Below are 19,540 nucleotides of genomic sequence, written 5' to 3'. Positions count from 1 at the left end.
TTTAGAATTTAAGCTCCAGTTAAACGTGTGACTCCACTGGACCAGGCGTCTGTATTGGCAAAGCCTCTCCAGGTGGTCCCGGGTCTGGGGAGATCTTAGAACAGCACTCACAGCCCCCCATTCCTCCCACCTCCCTAACCCCCACTTCACCCATGAAGGAGCTTCAGGAAGCTTCTGGTAAACGTGGCCAGAGGGCTTCAGGTGTCAGCAGCGATGAGGAGGCAGCCAGGAAGGCTTAGGTGGGAGCAGCTGACTTGGGATTTCCACCACTAATTTGACTTGATTCTGCTAGACAAAGCGTTGGTAGGAATGTAAACTGGTGGAGCTGCTATGGAGAGAAGAGTATGGAGCTTCCTTAAAAAAATTAAAACAGGAGTACCATACAACCCTGCAACGCCACTACTGGGCACATACCCTGAGAAAACCATAATTCCAAAAGATACATGTACCCCAGGGTTCACTGCAATACTAGTTACAAAAGCCAGGATGTGAAAGCAACCTAAATGGACATTGGCAGATAAATGGAAAAAGAAGATGTGGCACATATATACAACAAAATAGTCCTCAGCCATGAAAGGAAGGACATTGGGTCACCTGTGGAGACATGGATGGGCCTAGAGCCTGTCACACAAAGTGACATAAGTCAGAGAGAGAAAATCCAGCATCGTTACGTTAATGCACATCTGTGGAATCTAGAAAAATGGTACTGATGACCATACACGCAGGGCAGGAACAGAGATGCAGGACATGTGAACATGATGGGATGGGGGTGAGCTGGAGTGGGATTGGCACATACATCATGCCTGAGACAGATGGCCAGTGGGGGCCCGCTGGTTAGCGCGGGGAGCTCAGCTCAGAGCTCTGTGACGACCTGGGGTGGGACGGGAGGGTGGGAGGGAGGCCCAACGGGAGGGGATGTGTGGACACACACAGCCGATTAACTTCGTTGTTCAGCGGAAACCAACCAACACTGTAAAGCAGCCATTGGTGGTGGTTCAGTCGCTCAGTCGTGTCCGACTCTTGTGACCCCGTGGACTGCAGCCCGCCAGGCTCCTCTGTCCATGGGACTCTCCAGGCAAGAACACTGGGGTGGGAAGCCTTTTCCTTCTCCAGGGGATCTTCCCGACCCAGGAATCGAACCTGGGTCTCCTGCATTGCAGGCAGATGATTTACCGACTGAGCTATGAGGGAAGCCCAAAAACTCCCTCCCCGCAAAAGTGCCTGGGGTCCCTCAGAATGTCAGAGTTGAAAACATCCCATCACACCTCTGTTTCAGGTTGTCCTCCCAAAAGGTAAGTCAAAGTCTGTGGAGGTGACCGTGTCTGGTAAATAGGGTCTTTGCAGATGTACTCGGGGTATGATGAGGTCATACTGGATTAGAGTGGGCTTTGATCCATCAGCTGAGCTGGTGTTCTTAGGAAACGAGGGAAATCTGGACACATGACCCGCAGGAGAGAGAGGTCTTGTGAAGACAGGGGCACAGGTCGATTCATCTATAAGCCAAGGCATGTTGGGGCACCAGCAGCTGCCAGAAACTAGGAAAGAGACGTGGATTAACTCTCCCTGGGCCTTCAGGAGGAACCCATCCTGCCAGCACCTTGAACCTGGACTCCTGGCCCCCGGAGCTGAGAGAGAAGGCGTTGCTGTGGTTTTAAGCCACAGCTGGTCATGTTCTACAGCGGGCCCCAGGAAACAGACGCAACGTCCATTTGGGGAGTGTTGGCGCGCGTGCCCTGGGGCTCGCGGCGTAGATGCAAGCTCTTGGGAAGGCGATTTGGGGAGATTTTCCAAATGCCTAAAGCCCGTACTTCCTGATCCCGCTCTTCCTCTCGTGGGAATTTATCCCGCAGATGTATTCACACAGGTCGCCAGAAGCACTGGTACAGCATATTCTTTCCAGCATGGCAGAAATTAGCCAAAAAGGGAAAACAACCCAAGTCAATAGGAATCTGCTTGACTAAATTATGGTGCTTTCACTCAATGAAAAAGAAGGCGCAAAGAGCAACAGAAAAGAGCAAGGAAGTGAAGTGCTGATCGGGAGCAGTATCCAGATCATCACTGCTAGGTGAAAAAAAAATGGAGGTGCCAAAGGAAGTATGAGTCATATCCACTTTGGAATTAAAGGAATCACATACCTGCATGTGTGTATAAACATATCTCAAGACAGAGTTACAGGTGTGGGAGGAAGCATCGGCTCCGGTAACAGTCTCTGCTTCTGGGGGGGAGAAATGGGTGTCAGGACAGGGTGATGACTGACCTCTCCCTCAACCCCCTTTGTACTGATGAAATCTTTCCTTTCTTCGAGTAGTACCTAATTTATTTATTTGTTTTTAATATTTTTAAAGTTTTTTTTTTTTTAATGTGGACCACTTTTACAGTCTTTATTGAATCTGTTACAATATTGCTTCTGCTTCATGTTTTGGTTTTTTGGCTGCCAGGCATATGGGATCCTGACTCTCTGACCAGGGATCAAAACTGCACCCTCTGCGTTGGAAGGCAAAGTCTTAACCACTGGACTGTTAGGGAAGTGCCCCTAATTTTTTTAAACTAACTTTTTTTTTTTTTTAAGTTCTTGCACGCTCCGGTTGGTAATATTATTCTCGGTTCATGAGCTGATTTTCAGTTTGTACAATTTGAAGATGAATTTTGTGATTGTTAAGTGGAAAGGAAAAAAGTCTATTTCTTGCAAGTTGCAACTTCAGGGGGTGGGGGCGGGGTCTAGGGGGCTTTGCGGGATGGTCCATGGTGAGAACGCCACACAAGTCACCCTGCTTGTGAGCGTGCATGCTCAGTCATGTCCGGCTCTTTGCCACCCCATGGACTCTAGCCCACCAGGTTCCTCTGTCCGCGGGTTTTTCCAGGCAAGAACACTGGAGGCAGAAAGGAAAGATTCCACCAGAACAAAGAGGGTTCAGGGAGAGTCAGTCATCACCCTGTCCTGACGCCCATTCCTCCCCGCTCCAGAAGCAGAGACTGCTCCTGCTTGTGAGACCTCTCCTGTTGAGGCTGACAACCCTCGCAGCCCAGCTCACACTGCAGACACAGCCGTATGTGGGTCACCTCAAAAGCCACAACGACACACCCTGCCCTGGCTCGATCAAGGAAGCTATAAGGGCAAGAAGTGCTGGTTTTGCTCCTGGGACCACCCCCCCCCATCTCCAGCCCCTCTCCAGAGCTGAAGAGCATCTTTACTGTCAAAGCTTTGCATGCCTGCATTTGTAATCTCAGCTCATGCTGGTTACTAGTGGCAGGGGGTGGGGGGGAGGGCTGCCAGACTCTCTCCATTTGACAGATGGGGAAACTGAGGCAGGGCAACTTAAGTGATGTGTCCACGATGACAGAGTGAGGGCTTCTACCTGGGTCTCCTGACTATTCTCCTGACTCTCCTAATGCTGAAGCTGAAGCTCCAATACTTTGGCCACCTGATGCGAGGAACTATGCGAAGAACTGACCCATTGGAAAAGATGTTGATGCTGCGAAAGATTGAAGGCAGGAGGAGAAGGGAGTGACAGAGGAGAAGATGGTTGGAAGGCATCACTGACTCAATAGACAGGAACTTGGGCAAACTCTGGGAGATAATTAAGGACAGGGAAACCTGGCGTGCAGCAGTCCACGGGGTCACAAAGAGTTGGACATGACTGAGCAAGTAGATGACAACAACCTATGACTCTGTGCTTTCTCTGCAGGGATGGAATTGGAAAATCAGAGACTGGTTTTCCTGTAACAATTCATAGAGTTCAAAAAATTTTTAAATGTTGCTTTAACCTGATGTAGAATATTCTCCACCCTGACCTGGAGGTCAGGTCACGTGGCTGCTTGGCTCTGAAGCCAGGCCTCCACCACGCTCTGTGGGGCCCCATGACCCGTCCCTCCCAGTTGGTCTGACCTCATCCGCCCTCTCTGAACTCGACTTGGCCCCGTGCCCACCTCCCCTGCCAGGTGGCCTCCCTTCTGCTTCCTGACATGCACCTGTGCTCTGCACGTGTCTCTGCACGTGTCTCTGGCCCCTGCAGCCCCTCCGGGCCCCTGTGAGGCCGAGTGGCGTGTTCCATCTGAGTGTCACTTCTCTCCAAGGCCCTGCTGGCCACTGCCACTCAATCTGCAAACCCACCCTACCCTCCTCACCCCCCTTGGCAGCCTCCTTTCTCCTCATGGCAGCTTCCTCCTAACGTCCGATGTATGGACTTACTCTTCTGTGCATCTCTTCCCCGTTTATGAGCAAGACTGTGTCCATTCCTAAAATTTATCTTGATGCCCCAATACACAGTGTGACTATATCTGGAAATGAGGCCTTTAAGGAGGTGACTAAGGTTAAACTGGGCTTCCCTGGCGGCTCAGACAGGAAAGAATCTGCTTGCAGAGCAGGAGACCCCAGTGTGATCTGTGGGATGGGACGATCCCCTGGAAAAGGGAATGGCTACCCACTCAGTATTCTTGCCTGGAGAATCCCATGGACAGAGGAGCCTGGTGGGTTACAGTCCTTGGGGTCACAGAGTTGGGCGTGACTGAGTGACTAATACTTTCACTCTCAAGGTTAAATGAGGTCATAAGGGTGGGGCCCTGATCCAATAGGAGTGGCAGCCTTATAAAAAAAGGAAGAGACACCAAATCTCTCTCTTCCTGGGTGTCTAGAGGAAAGGCCACCCAGAGGACACAGTGAGAAGGGAGCCATCTGCGAGCCAGGAAGACAGGCTTCACCAGAAACCAACCCTGACGGCACCTTGACCTTGGACTTCTAGTCTTCAGAGCTGTGAGAAAGGAATGTCTGTTGTTTAAGCCGCTCAGTCTGTGGTCTCTTGTCATGGCAGTCGGAGTCAACAATACAACCACATCACCCCGTGAGAACGTCAGCTCTGTGAAGACAGGCGTGTGGCTCTCCTGTCTCTCTTGTATGAACACCTCCTGAGGGAGCACCAAATAAATACTTGCTGAGGGCAGAAGGCAGTTTGTTTCTGGCTCTTCCAGGGAAAGTAGGGATGGGTCTGGGGGCTTCCGAGTGTGTCTGGGCACTATGGGGACAGTGTGGAGTCCACACCTGGTTGGTGACGATCACGGCTTTCCCCAGTTCCTTCTGGGACAGGGTTTGAGTTCTTGCTTATGACCCCACATCTGTTGCCGTGAGTCTTGTCTCTCTGCCTCTCCGCTGGGGCAGTGGCTGAGTCTCTGGCTAATTCAGATTTTCTAGCTCTGCATCACCAGATGTACCAGCTGCCTTTTTATTAGTGCTTCGAAGGTGAAAACGGCCAAGAGCTGCCAGTTACGGAACAGGTGGGTGCCTGTTCCCTTGGTTCCAGGGGCCCCACCTCGGACTCCAGGATGTGCAGATGCCAACCTGGGGACGCCCCCTCTGGGCTGGGAAGCTACCATGTCGTGTGCATCGAGACAGCCAGGACAGCACAGGTCACCCCCTGCCTCACTCCGGACAGCACACACCGTCTATATCCTGTGTCTACTGCCAAAACCTGAGACGTATGCCATATGTCCACCTGTTTCCGAAGACTCTAGGACTGTAGATGCCCGTGTTCGCACACACAGGGAGGTGTGATCATCGCCAACACACGGAGTCTGAGCGTCAGGAGGCCCTGCGATCCTGCCCGACCACATCAAACAGACACGCACGGTGCTGGAGGTGTCATAATTCTAGACGCGGAGCATATGTCCTTGGAGCAGACAAGGAGCTAAATTAATTCTAAAAGCTGGTTGTAAGCTTCTTGCCCAAACGCTCCCTCACCATATAAATAGCTTTTGCGTTCCACGTTTCCTACTGTGGTCTCTCCGGAAGCCCAGATATGTGATTCTGGCTTTATTTTTTTTAGCGCTGAGCATTCTTCAAAATAGCCCCATCTCCACAGAAGGAAACTGGGGGGACGGGAGTGATTAAATGCTAAGCAAGGGGATGTTTGCTCTCTCTGGCTACGAGTCCTTGCCTCCTGCTTCAGCACCTCAGCCCCCGAAGGATGCTCTTCTAAACCTTCTGAGGAGGGACTTCTTGTCCTGGTTCTTTCTTCTTTTCTCCAGGACAGTCTGCATCCCCAAAGACACCTGGAGTCTGGCCCAAGGCCTGCCTCCTGCACCTCTTCTGAGTTGAAGGTTTTCTCCATGTCATATTGACCCACTGGGGCTTCTTTGTGAACTTGAAGTGTGCTGGATTTGGGAGCAGAGCAAACTAGAATCCTGGCAGAAGATGCGAAAGGGAGATGGACATGACTTCCTGGGTGTGTGTGTTTGGGGAGGGGTGGGGGATGATGAAAGAGGGGCAAGGACCCTGGTCTCAGCCTGAGCCGTGAGCTTTGGCCCCTCCCGCCCCCCACCACTCCCCTCCCTCCCCTCCCCTCCTTCCTCTCCCTTCTCCTTGCCCCCTCCCTCCTCCCCCTCCTGTTCCAGGCTCTAGCTCTCCTGCTCACCTTCCCCAGGACCCCCGCTGCTCCACGTGGGTATTAGAAAAGTGTCCCTCTCTGGGTGCACTCATCTCTGTGGGTGCTCGCCTGAGCAAGTGGACAACACCCTTTGAAAAGGAAGAGTCTGTCCTTCCTAAGCAGACGCAGCTTCGTACGTGCATGAACACAGAGCTCAGTGAATGGACGTAGAATGGACTTCAGCTCCACCTGCCCTCTCAGCTAGGTGCCTTTTTGCAGTGCGTGACCTGCACAACAGTCCCAGGCAGTCCAGGAAATGTATTCTTTTCCCCTTAGTCTAGCACAGATATTTCCTATTTGCTCTGGCCTTTGTGACAGATCCTCTTCTGCAAAAAATTGTTGACAATGATGTCTCCCATTTCACATGACCTTACATCTAGAGTTCTTTCATCTAGAGTTGGAGCCCACATTCCATCCCCTTGAATCTGGAGGGTATGACCTTGGCAGAGGTGATGCTATGTGACTTCTGAGGTGAGGTTTAAAAGGTCATAAAGCTCCCTCTTGGTTCTCTTGGGAGGCTCTCTCCTGGCACTCAGCTGCCATACTCTAAGGAAGCCCAACTAGCCCGGGCAGAGAGACCACAGAGAGGTCCTGGGTGAGTGTTCCAGCCGGCAGGACGGGAAGGTCCCTGCCAACAGCCAGCACCAGGTGACAGACACATGAGCGGAGATGGCCCGTGGACCCATGAGCATAAGGAAACGGTTCTTTTCTGCTACTAAGTTTTGCTGCGCTTTTTTTTTCTTCTCTAAACTTATCTCTTTTAATTTATTTCCAGTTGGAGGAGAACTGCTTTACCAGGTTGCGCTGATTTCTGCAGCACACATCCGCATGAAGCAGTCACAGTGTACACACGTCTCCTCCCTCGGGAGCCTCCCTCCCACGTCCCACCCCATCCCAGCCCCGCATTGTCACGGAGCGCCGGTTGCGCTTCCTGTGCCACACACCAGCTTCCCCTTAGCTGCCCATTTCACACGTGGTAATATATACTTCAACGCGGGGTGTTTTTTTTTTAAACTTACACAGCAGTGGTAACTGGCTATCTTCAAAACTCAGCTCTGCTCCTCCATCAAGAAGCCCTCCAGGATGCCTGGGCTGGGTCAGGTCACTCCTTCCTCTGGGTCCCTTCCCCTTGCTCCAGGCTCTTCCATCACACCACTTAACGCTCTGCGTTCATTCCTGCAGCAACTCTGTCAGCCAGGTCTCACTAGCCCCACTTCACAGACGAGGAAGCTGAAGCCTGAAAGGTTAGGAGACACTGCCCAGGTCCAAGGCTGCTAAACTGGCAGGGCCGGGCCTCATCCCTGGAGGGGCTGTGAAAGATATGGAAATACATAAAATGAAATTCATGAGATTGCCTGGTACCAGGTTCCCGAACCTCCTGACATGCACCTGTGGAACTCTTGGTTAAGGACCCCAGACAGAGGTGAACAAAGCCCAGGGTACTCTCTGAATTCAGCACCCCTCCCACAAGGTAAGATGCCCCCCAGAGCTGTCAGGGACTCTGAAAGCAAACCAGACAGAGAGAACGTGGATTTCAGCAACGAGGCCGTCAGCCAGGAACATGGCTCAGACACGTGGCTGAGGTAGCTGCAACCCACAGATCTGGGGCAGCCGGCTCCATACTGAGGCCAGCGCTCCTGGCTACACCAGGTGGGGAGAAACTGGGGTGGGTGGGCAAGATTCACGTTTGTGGAGGTGGAGGCCTGGGAGAGGCAGAAAGCAGCTCTGTGCTCAGGCTTCTCTGGCTCCCAGGATGAGAAATTGGAGGCCCTGGCCTTGCCTTGGTTGGCCTCTGAGCTGCTGCCGTTTCCTCACTGGCAGGGAAATTCACGCATCTGTGAAATGGGGTCAGGCGTCGGAGGAGTAGGGGGCAGGCGAACCACCTCTCTTACAATGAAAGCCTTTCTTTCCATAACACAACCCTTTTATATATTGATTTTGAACATGAGTGGCTTGCATTTTAAGGAAATAGCACAGTGCAGAAACACTGTAAAAAATGGTTTTCAAACAGAATGTAGAATGAGAAGTTCAAGTTTCTTCTCATTTCCAGCTCTCATTTTCTCTCTACAGAGGAACTATTGTTAACCCGGCAGTCTGTTCCTTCATAGTCTTTTCTCCACGAATTTGCGTATGTACAAACATGCTTACGTACATACATGCAGATATAAGGTTTGACGTAAGTGCAATTATGTTATTTGCATTATTCTATGACTTGATGTTCACTGGGCTTTCAAAACCAATTGTCTTGGAGGTTTTTCCCTGTTTGCGCAATTGGCGGTGAAACTCATTCTTTCTACAGCCACATAGTTTTCCACAGTGTGACTGCATCACGGTTTATTTAACCAAGTTCTTGGAAGCTGTTTGGAAGGTTTCCCCTATTTTTTCCTATTACCATTGCTCCAAACCATCAGCTGCTTTCTCCTTACTTCTTTGTGTGTTTGTGCTGGCGTTCCTATGAAACAGCTTGACTTGGCATTGTGAGATTAAGGTTAGGTACACTAAAGTTTTTAGTGATGCTGAGCACAGGGATGTCTACTCAATGCCCTGCATTGACCCATGTGGGAAAAGAATCTAAAAAAGAGTGGATCCGTGTATATGTATAACTGATTCACTTTGCTGCACACAAGAAACACATTTTAAATCAATTATACACTCCAATGAAAATTAAAAAAAGAAGTTTTAGTGACACCGAATTGCCTTCCCCAAATGTTTTCTAGTGACCACTTCCTCCACTTGCGTGCAAGAGCTCATACATCACAGCCTCGCTGACTTCGTTGGTGTTCAGTCGCTGAATTGTGTCTGACTCTTTGCATCCCCACGGACTGCAGCACACCAGGCTTTCCTGTCCTTCACCATCTCCTGGAGTTTGCTCAAACTCATGTCCATGGAGTCAGGGATGCTATCCACCCATCTCATTCTTTGTCGCTCTCTTCTCCTCCCTCAATCTTTCCCAGAATCAGCGCCATTTTCAATGAGTCGGCTCGTCCCATCAGGTGGCCCAAGTACTGGAGCTTCAGCATCAGTCTTTCCAATGAATATTCAGGGTTGATTTCCTTTAAGATTGACTGGTTGGATCTCCTTGCAGGCCAAGGGACACTCAAGTTTTCTCCAGCACAATTGGAAAGCATCAATTCTTCTGTGCTCAGTCTTCTTAAGGGTCCAACTCTCACATCCATACATGACTACTGGAACGACCACAGGTTTGGTTGTATGGAACTGATGTTACCTATTACCAATCTTTTTACTCTTAACCAGTCTAATGGCCACAAACTATCAGCTACTGCAATTTGCATTTCCTGATGTAACTACTTAGGCTGAGCATGTTTTCATATGTTAATTGGCCAATCATATCTCATCTATAAAAGTGCCTATTCCTAACTGTAGTAATTAGGGTGCTTTGGGGAGCAAGGAACGGAAAACCATGACTCAACTGGCTTGAGCGGTAAGGAATTTATCTTCTTATATTAAAAGAGCTGGAGATGGGGGAATGCAAAATGGTGCAGCTGCTTTGAAAAACAGTATGTCTTTTTCTCAAAAAAAAAAAAAAAACAAAAACACATAGAATCACTATATGACGCAGCAACTCCACTTCTGGGTTTATACCCAGAACTGAAGCAAGGATTTAAAGAGACCTTTGTTCACCCATGCTCACAGCAGCATTATTCACAGTGGCCGAAAGGCAGAAACAACCCACGTGTCCACCGACGAATGAATGGGATGAACAGTGTGGTCCGTCCAAACAGTGGGAGGTTATTCAACCTTAAAAAAGGAAGAGAATTCTCACACATGTTACAATGTGGGCGAACCCAGAAGATGCCGTGTGAAATGAGATGCGCCTGTTGCAATGGGACAAATACTGCGTGATGCCACTTACACGGGGTCCCTGGAGGAGTCGGATTCATAGAGACAGAAAGCAGAAGAGGTCGCCAGCGAGGGTTGATGGGGAGTTGGTGTTTAACGGGGACAGAGTCTCAATCTGGGAAGATGAGTAAGTGCTGGAGATGAGGCAGGGGAGGCTTGCACAACACCCTGAATGTGCTTAATGCCGCTGAGCTGTGCAGCTGAAAACAATACACTTCAAAACTATGGTACATTTTATGTTACATGCACTTTATCACAGTTAGAAACAACTTTTTAAGTAAAAACAAACAAACAAATCTCCTGGGTTGGTGAACTCTGCAGCCCAGTGACGTCAGGGAGGCCCTGGTTCGTTCCATCTTCCTGCCTTGCCAACCTTGGGGATGTCGTTGTTGTCTTTAGCCATCTCTCCTCCTGGTCTAAGACCTCTGCGGCCTCTTCAGGTCTCACAACTTCACCACGGTGATAGCAAGCAGGAAAGGGGGCCTGTCTTGGCAGCGTCTCTTTTTTGAGGTTGAGGAAGCTCTTTCCTGGAAGTCCCCTGTCCTCCTCTCCCCCTCCCCCGCCCAGCAGATGGGACAGGTGACTTCACCTGCCCTTCACCGGTCCTGTCTATGGGCGACTGGCCACGGTCAGCCCAGATTCCAGGGCACTAGGGCTGGGCCCTGCCCCAAGCACAAGTCCACGTGGAGGTGGTGACCTGAGCAGGCCCGGGGCCCTGGGATGGGGACGCAGGAGCGGCCACCCCCGCAGGCGGCCAGCACAGCTCGACAATGCCCATCACCCCTTTTAACACTGGGTAATTTTTGTTTGCTTTTGATTTGTAGGAGCTCTTTACATGTGATTAAACATAATCTTTCTGTGAGGGGTGTTAACAATAGTTTTCCTAGTCTGTTGCTTTCCTTCGAGTGGATTGTATTTATGTAAGGCCAGGAGTCAGCTATGGTTTCTCCACTCGTCATGTATGGATGTGAGAGTTGGATTATAAAGAAAGCTGAGCACTGAAGAATTGATGCTTTTGAACTGTAGCGTTGGAGAAGACTCTTGAGAGTCCCTTGGACTGCAAGGAGATCCAACCAGTCCATCCTAAAGATCATCAGTCCTGGGTGTTCATTGGAAGGACTGATGCTGAAGCTGAAACTCCAGTACTTTGGCCACCTGATGAGAACTGACATGTTGGAAAAGACCCTGATGCTGGGAAAGACTGAAGGCGGGAGGAGAAGGGGAGGACAGAGGATAAGATGGTTGGATGGCATCACTGACTCGGTGGACATGAATTTGAGCAGGCTCCAGGAGTTGGTGATGGACAGGGAGGCCTGGCGTGCTGCAGTCCATGAGGTCACAAAGAGTCGGACATGACAGAGCAACTGAACTGAAGTGAACTAAACTGAGGAGTCAGCTGGAAGAATGCTTTTTCTCCCCAAATCTTGATTTTATTAATAATACAGACTCTTTTCTCTTGCTGAAAAACTAAACTGGAGGTAGCTGAGGCCATGAAGCCCTCAGTATTGGCTTTCGGGCTTCAGATGTTTCCAATCAGAGGTGGCTGCTGAGCCAAGCCATCGGGGATGGCAGGTACCTCGGCACTCTCGGGGCACCTGCTGACACAGGGGGACAGCGAGGCGCCGGGGCCACTGCAGCCACACGCGAGGGCCGCGCTGGGGAAACTGCCCCGTCGGCTGCTGTGTTTGTGCCAGGGGCTCCCCTGGGGTGGGGGGCCTTTTCCTTCCATCCTCGGGGTACAAGCGCTATGCTCTGCCCTGGGGACCTGGTGGGGAGCACGCCCCCGGCCTCTCCCTGTGTTCCTGGCTTACTGAGCACAAGCAAACCAAGTAGATGCGACTCTTAAAGAGCTGGATTTGGACAAACCACCCAAGGGCAACAGAGACTGCATTTCTATACAAAGCCCACATAGGTGATTCCGCTGATGGGGTTAACCAGATGGCAGAGCTGACTCGATGATCACAAGTGTACAGTACAGACACATCTCAGGCCATGGGAGCCACGCAGGCCTGGGGCTGGCAGGACGGAGCAGAGAGCAGTGCCTGGCCACGGGCGAGAGAACTGCCCGCCCCTTGTCCTGGTTCCTGGCCCTTGCACACTCCTGGGCGGTGGCGGGATGGACTTCAGGGGCACAGAGAACAAGGGAGATGCTCTGCCCTCTCGTTAGTCTCACCTGACTTGTTCAGAGCCCAGGAACAAGGGGGTTACTTACTGGAGATCCCCGTGCAGCTCCAGGACCCCATCACCTGATTTCTGTGGACACAGGGGCTGCAGTGAGTACAGCTCCTGTCTGTGTCATGAATCCTGTGCTCCAGGTACTGTTCTCCTTGCTTTGCAGGTGTACCAACCTTGAGCTTAGAACTGACACTGACCCGTTTTACAGATGGGGAAAGTGAGACACGGGAGGCCACGTAACCACAGGCAGTGCTGCTGCTTTCACCTTCAGGTCCCTGCCCTCTCTCCTCCTGTTTATGGAAAGCAGAAGCCCCTTTGCTAAAACCCAAGGGGGTCTTCCACGTCCTGACCCATCTGCGGTTGGCAGCTCACCTTCCTTGCCAGCTTTCTGAATCGAGGACGTTGACGACCAAGTGGTAGAATGGAGATCATGAGAGGGTCTGGGGGAAGAGAAGAGAAGGGGTCCTGATACACTGAGGAGGAAAGGTCGTCTTCTGAGGCTGGGGGAGGGTGTGGGGGTGAGACGCCAAAGGCAGGAGCCTCCCCCCAGCTCATGGGGCAGAGGTGAGGCCAGGTTCTAACACGGGGAGGCAGAGCACACGAGACGTGTGGCTGATTTCACACCTGGGGGCCCGTCCTTAAGTCACACTGGCCATCCGCTCTCTAAGCACGGGTGTCAGTGCACCACCTGGCCGGTGTCTGCAATACACCAGGCTGGGGAGAAAGCGCTCTGCTTGCACCCCACCAGCTGCACTTCCGTCTGGGACAGCCAGGAACACCCTGAACCCGTGGGCGGAACCCCGGTGCATGGCTGCCTGCGGGTTCATGCGTTTTTCTGCAGAAACCATGTGCAGCTGGCACCAGCCTCCAGCGCGCACCCTCCCCGAGGTTAGAGCCATTGCTCTCTGTGAACGGCCAGCCCTCAGGTGGGCGATGGCTCTGGACTGGGACGCCGTCTTCTCAGTGATCCCGGAGCTGCAGGCTGGGCCTGTGTAGGAGGACGAGCACTGGGTCAGGCACCCACTCAAATCCTGTGTGAGTCCAGGCTGGTTTCCTATCTCCTCCGCATCCTCATTTGTAAAATGGGAACCGCCTTTCATGTGTGAGGAGCAAATACAGTCATCAGCTTTTCTGGTGGCTCAGAGCTGAAGAGACTGCCAAGCAGGAGATGCGAGTTTGACCCCTGGGTTAGGAAGATCTCCTTGGGAAGGAAACGGCAACCCACTCCAGTATTCCTTCCTGAGAATCCCGCGGACAGAGGAGCTTGGAGGGTTACAGCCCACGGGGCTGCAGAGTCAGCCACGACTCCGGGACTGAGCCCACACGCACAGCCTGAATCACACGTCCGGTTGCTCTCTAGCCTCCTGGAAAGCTGCTCTCTTCTCGTCAGACTCCTCCTCCATCCGGGGTGCTGCCTCCGTGTCCCTGAGTGTGGGACAAGGAAGAGATGAAATCTCGTTCGTTTTACCACCTCTGAGCAGCTGCAGTTAATATCTGGGGGGGGGGTGGTGGTGGTGAAATCATCACCTCGTTCAGGACTGTGCTTTCAAGGATTCTCAGCGCCTCTCCTCAGATGACCCCTCCCGGTCATGAATATTCGAGAGCCTGATGACGGTCCAGTTGCTTAACGCAACCACTGAGAGCGAACATCTGGGCCCCAGAGACACCACACCCGGAGGATATTAGCAGGAGAGGGAGGTGCTGGACACATGTTTCCTCCTTGGCCACATCCCAGCCTAAGCCAGCCGTCCCCAGACGGCCTCCATCTGTGCTGGCCCACAGAGGTGAGAGCGGGTGAGCACTTGGGGCCTAGGCCCATTAATCTCACTGCAGCCCTGATGCCCGAGCACATTTATGGCCCAGTCAGTTCTCGGCCTCATCTCCTTGCAGTCTCTGCTTTTTTTAACTTTCAGCTTCCATATTTTCTGGTGACAAACTAGGTCATATCCATGGCAAAGGGGACTCTACCATCATATCATGCCATCGTTATTAAATAAATACATACTGACCTTAGGTTGCTGATTCATTCTTAATTTGAAGAGGAGGGTCAAGACCTGAAGTGCAGATGGTCAATCCCCCCACCCCCAGATTCCCGTCACTCCCCTCATGCCTCAGGGGCACCGTGTGACTGCTTCCGGTCAATGGGTGGCGACCTGAGGCGGCATGAGGCACTTCCGGGCAGGAGTAGTTGAGAGCTGGCATGAGACGTTCCCACTCTCTTTTACAGAATGTAGGGGCCACGTGGTGAAGTGGAGAGCAGTATGGGAAGCTCCCTGGGTGGCAGAGTCACTGAATGGATGACTTTTAAAACAGACTGATAGAAAATCTGAGGTACAGAAAGGTCAGCAGATCAGGAGACGACCGCCCTCGGAAAGATTGTTTGTTACTCACAGTTCCCAAGAGGAGGGGGCACGCAATGCCAGGCAGGGCCACGCGGGGAGACCCCAGGGCGGCTGGAGGCAGAGGGAGGGAGGGTCAGTGCGGACCAGAGACCTCACTGAGGTTTCCACGGAAGGAGTGGACAAGGCGGGGTGGGCAGCTGAGGACTGGCTGGTCTGGATCCTTCCCACAGGCTCTGGGGCACAGTGCCCGTCCCTGGTTGTGTGGAACCTGCCCAGGGTGGAGTGGGCAGGTGGACGGTGGCCCAGAGGGTGGGAGCCGGTGGAGGAGGGGGAGGGTGGTGGATGGGCTCTGGGTTAGTTGGTTTGCACTGGAAAGGTGTGCCCACAGGCGAGTTGTTTACTGTCTCTAGGAACTAGCTAATCTTGGGAGGGGCAGTCCCCCCAAGATGTGACAGTGTCAGACCAGTAAACAAGGGACATGGTTAATACAAAGACAACTCATGCTGGGCTTTGTGGGAGGGAATTAACCGGGTTATGTTGAGACATGGAGATCTGGGGGTGATGTACCATATTAGGTTAGTGCACTGTTGTAGGAACGCAAGGAGAAGCACAGGAACTTGGCTGTGGAGCTGAGTCTCACACCGCTGTGACATCTAAAATGTTGATCCACTCACTCACTGCACATTCAACCACTGGTCACTGCACATCAGCTGCGTGTCAGGCCCAGTGCTGGGTCTGGACTCACAGAGGTCAAACTCTAGCCCTGCCTTCAATGGAACTCTCAGTCTTAAGAGAAAGTAAGATGCATCGAAGGGTAGGGTGAAGATGGCCAGGATAGAGGCTGGGCAGACCCAGACAGAGGATGGGTCCACAGTGAGGACTCAGGGAGTGAATCCTCCTCAGATGGAGGACTCAAGGAGGGCTTCTCAGAGGAAGCGGTGTTTGAGTCGGGTCTTGATGGAGTTACATAAGAGCTTCCCTGCAGAGACAGTGGGCATGGATGCTCTAGGCGGTCTAGGAAAAGTGGATAAAGGCATATCCGGGCTTTGCAAAGGGTTCAGTGGGGCAAAAATAACTACTTTAAAAATGGGCAAAGAAACTGAATATTTTTCCAAAGACCTACAAATGGCCAAGAGGTATATGAAAAGATGCTCAAGAGGTATATGAAAAGATCCTCAACATCACTAATCATTAGGGAAATGCAAATCAAAACCACAGCGAGATATCACCTCACACCTGTTAGGATGACTATTATCATGAAGACAAGAAATGACAGATGTTGGCAAGGATGTGGAGAAAAGGGAACCCTTGTACACTGTTGATAAGAATGCAAATTGGTGCAGTCATTATGGAAAACAGTACGGAGGTTCCTCAAAAAATTCAAAATAGAATCATCATATGATCCAGTTCTGGGTATATTAATACACACCAAAAAGAAATGAAATTAGTACCTTGAAGAAATACCTGCACTCTCGTTTGTTGAAGCATTATTCACACCATAGCCAAGACACAGAAACACTGTAAGTGTCCAGCAACAGATAAATGGATAAAGAAATTGCAGACTGTTTAGCCTTTAAGAAAGAAACTGTGCCATCTGTGACAACATGGAGGAGCCCAGAGCACACTGTGTTGAGTGAAATAAGCCAGACAGACAAAGACAATTAAAGTAGGGTCTCACTTATATGTACGTGTGTCTCAGTGGTAAAGAATCTGTCAGCAATGCAGGAGACAAAGGAGATGTGGGTGTGATCCCTGGGTTGGGAAGATCCCCTGATGAAGGAAATGGCAACCCACTCCAGTATTCTTGCTGGGAGAATTCCATGGACAGAAGAGCCTAGTGGACTACAGTCCATGGGGTTGCAGAGTCAGACACGACTAAGCACACACACACACACACACACACACTTTGAAAAAGTCATAGAACCAGAGGCTAGAGCAGTGGTTACATGAGAAATGGGAGAAGTTGATCAAAGGGTACGGACGTCCAGTTACAAGATGAATAAATTCTAAGTCTCTAATGTGCAGCATGGTAAGTATAGTTAATAATATTTGAAAGTTGCTAAGAGAATAGATTTTATGTTCTCACCCCCTCCCTCAACACAGACAAAATGGTAACTATGTAAGGTGATGGATATATTAACTTGATTGCGGTAATCACATTGTACACATGTATTAAGTAATTGCGTTATACACTTTTTAAAAGTCACACTGTACAACCTAAATATATATATATTTCTGTGTGTGTCATTAAACCTCAAAAAGCTGGGGGGGAAGAGTTCAGAGCAGCTGGAACAGGAAAGGACCAGGAATATGGTCAAAGACAAGGCTGAAAGCCCAGGTGGGCTGACACCTGAGGTGGCTCTGAGAGGAGGGGCAGGGCTCTGGACTTCCTGCTGCAGGTCCTGAAAGCCTGGGCCGTGGACAGACCAGGGGGTAACATGATGAGATTCGCAGTCACAGCTAATGATGAGATTAGGGTCTCAAGGCCCTCCTTCAGGGGCTCCACCATCAGATTTTTGGGACACTATTGGTAAAGAACTTGCCTGCCAATCCAGGAGACATAGGAGACATGGGTTAGATTACTAAGTTGGGAAGATCCCCTGGAGGAGGAAATGACAACCCACTCCAGTATTCTTGCCTGGAGAATCCCATGGACAGAGGAGCCTGGTGGGCTACAGTCCTTGGGGTCCCAAAGAGTCAGACACGACTGAAGGGACTTAGCATGTACGCACGCACGTTCTCTCCGGTTACAGCAGGAGACAAAAAAAGTCACTTAACCTCCTCTCCTAAGACAGGGAAAGTAAATACTCTCCTCCCTTCTTGTATTTATGGCAGATATAACTAATCAATAGACATTCTTTGGATTGGCGGCCATATAAAGCCTCAAAGTCTTTCTCAACACAATGTTTCAGGCAAGTACAACCCACAGGTCCAGATTGGCACACATGTCAAATTATGTGTCCTTTTTATAGAAGTATTAGTATTTTCATTTGGAAAAATAAGAACTGTCCTAGGGACGCAGAGTTTAATCAGAGGAATAAATCTCTAATGGTAGAATTTTAGTAAGCAGAAGTTTGGAGAAGGAAAGGGAAGTCTATATGATTTCCTCAGATCAGACCTGCCTCACCCAGTCGGAACGTTGTCCTGTGTGGAGACCAAGGACAATTTTTTTGTTTTGTTTTCTCACTTTTCTGCCTCCATTGTCAGCAAAACCGTTCCTGTTTGTTTTCCTGGCCATGGTAAACACCGCGGAGCAGACGGGAGACGTTTCCATGGCAAGCTCCTCCCACAGCATCTTCTTTTGTGTCCTCACAAAGCCCACGATCTGCAGGCAAAGAATAGACTCTCAATAAACATTTATTGATTGAATCTAAATTGCAATTTTGTCTACAGCCCTCTGGGAAGCCGAGCGGAAAGGAAATTCACCCTCATATGGTGCGGAGAGGCATTGACTACCCAGAAACCAATCGAGGACTGCCCAGACTCCGAGATGGTGTCTGTCAGAAGCCACACGTATCAAGACTCATGAGGCCCCTTGGTCAACTCCGGAATGCACACACTCTTTCCTTGGCTCCCTCTGTGTGAGCACCGAGAATAGTAATGGTTTTTTTTCCTGCTCGGCGTCTTCTGACCTGGCCCAACACAGAGAACACTCTCAATGAAAACTTGTGAATGAATGAGACAGTTACTAGCACCTGGAGAGGAATGGGGGGTGGCGTTCCTACCTTCCTCCCCAATGCGCCAGGAGAGTGTGGGGCACCTGGAAAGGCAGCTGGGGTGGGAGGTCGGGGGCGGGGGCTTACATGATAAGCTCAGTTCTGAGCTCCGTGAACTTGGCTCGTGGGCTTTACTTGGGGAGCTTGGGGTTTGTGGGGGCAGACGTTTGTATCCTGGGAGCGACAGGGGACCACCGGGGGAGGGGACCCCAGGGGGAGAGCATCAGGAGAGCGGGGAGAAGCCCAGCTCTGGTTCTGGGGCAGGGGAGGAAGTGAAGCAGCCGCGGGGTGTCAGGGAAGGGACGTCGGAGGGGAGAAAGCCCCGGAGAGGAAAGCAGGGCCTCCAAGAGCGCCTTTCTCACAGGGCAGCAAGGAGGAGAGACGCCCACCGGGCGTGGTGCTACGTGTGGACGGCGCGGCCTCCTCGCCTGGAGCCCAGTCCAGCCTGGAAGCTGTGTCTGGCACAGTTAAAACTGCTCAATTCCTACAGAGACGGAGAACCAAAGACTTTCTCCCATCAGCCAACCTCTTTCTTGGGTTGCCCCTCTGCCCCGCCCTGACCCCCTTCCCCTGGCCCTGAGTCTGAGCTTCGTGATTTTACCAGAGTTTCTGGCGCCATTGCACCGCCGCCGCGGCTGGGCCCGCGTGTGCAGCCTCTGTTCACGTTTCTCTACTCCCGCGAGATCAGGTCAGAGGCCCCCGATGTTCTCGAGGTTCCCCGGATGTTCTCGAGGTCCCCGGATGTTCTCGAGGCCCCTGGATATTCTCAGCGCCCTGAGGCAGGAAGTGGATCAGGGCCCGGTTAACTCGCAGGTGGGACTGCGGGCAGAGAAGGAGCCCGGGACTTCTCCACGTGGAGAATGGGGGCGGAGGGCGCGGGAAGCAAGTGCGTCGTGGGCCAGGAGGACCTGAATGTCTCCATCCTTCGTGCTGGGAGCGGCAAGCGGCCTGCTGTGTGGCGGAGCGCGCTTCTCATGCCATCAGCATGGACGGGGAGCCCACTCAGGGGGCGGTTCTGTCCGCCGAGCCA

The 19,540-nt window shown here is 51.5% G+C and overlaps 1 long non-coding RNA gene across 1 annotated transcript; it reads right to left on the bottom strand.

The window, feature by feature from the left end:
• Positions 1 to 18,244: 18,244 nt before the first annotated feature.
• Positions 18,245 to 19,234, bottom strand: LOC122702057. Its single transcript, XR_006343171.1, has 3 exons — positions 19,112 to 19,234; positions 18,900 to 18,994; positions 18,245 to 18,426 (listed from the first exon to the last, which is right to left on the bottom strand). It is a non-coding gene; the product is annotated as an uncharacterized LOC122702057 (long non-coding RNA).
• Positions 19,235 to 19,540: the final 306 nt, after the last annotated feature.

Source organism: Cervus elaphus, chromosome 10 (genome assembly GCF_910594005.1).
Source record: "Cervus elaphus chromosome 10, mCerEla1.1, whole genome shotgun sequence".
NCBI lineage: Eukaryota > Metazoa > Chordata > Mammalia > Artiodactyla > Cervidae > Cervus > Cervus elaphus.
Note: the sequence above shows the minus strand (reverse complement) of the source record. Positions and strands in the feature narration are given on the sequence as shown.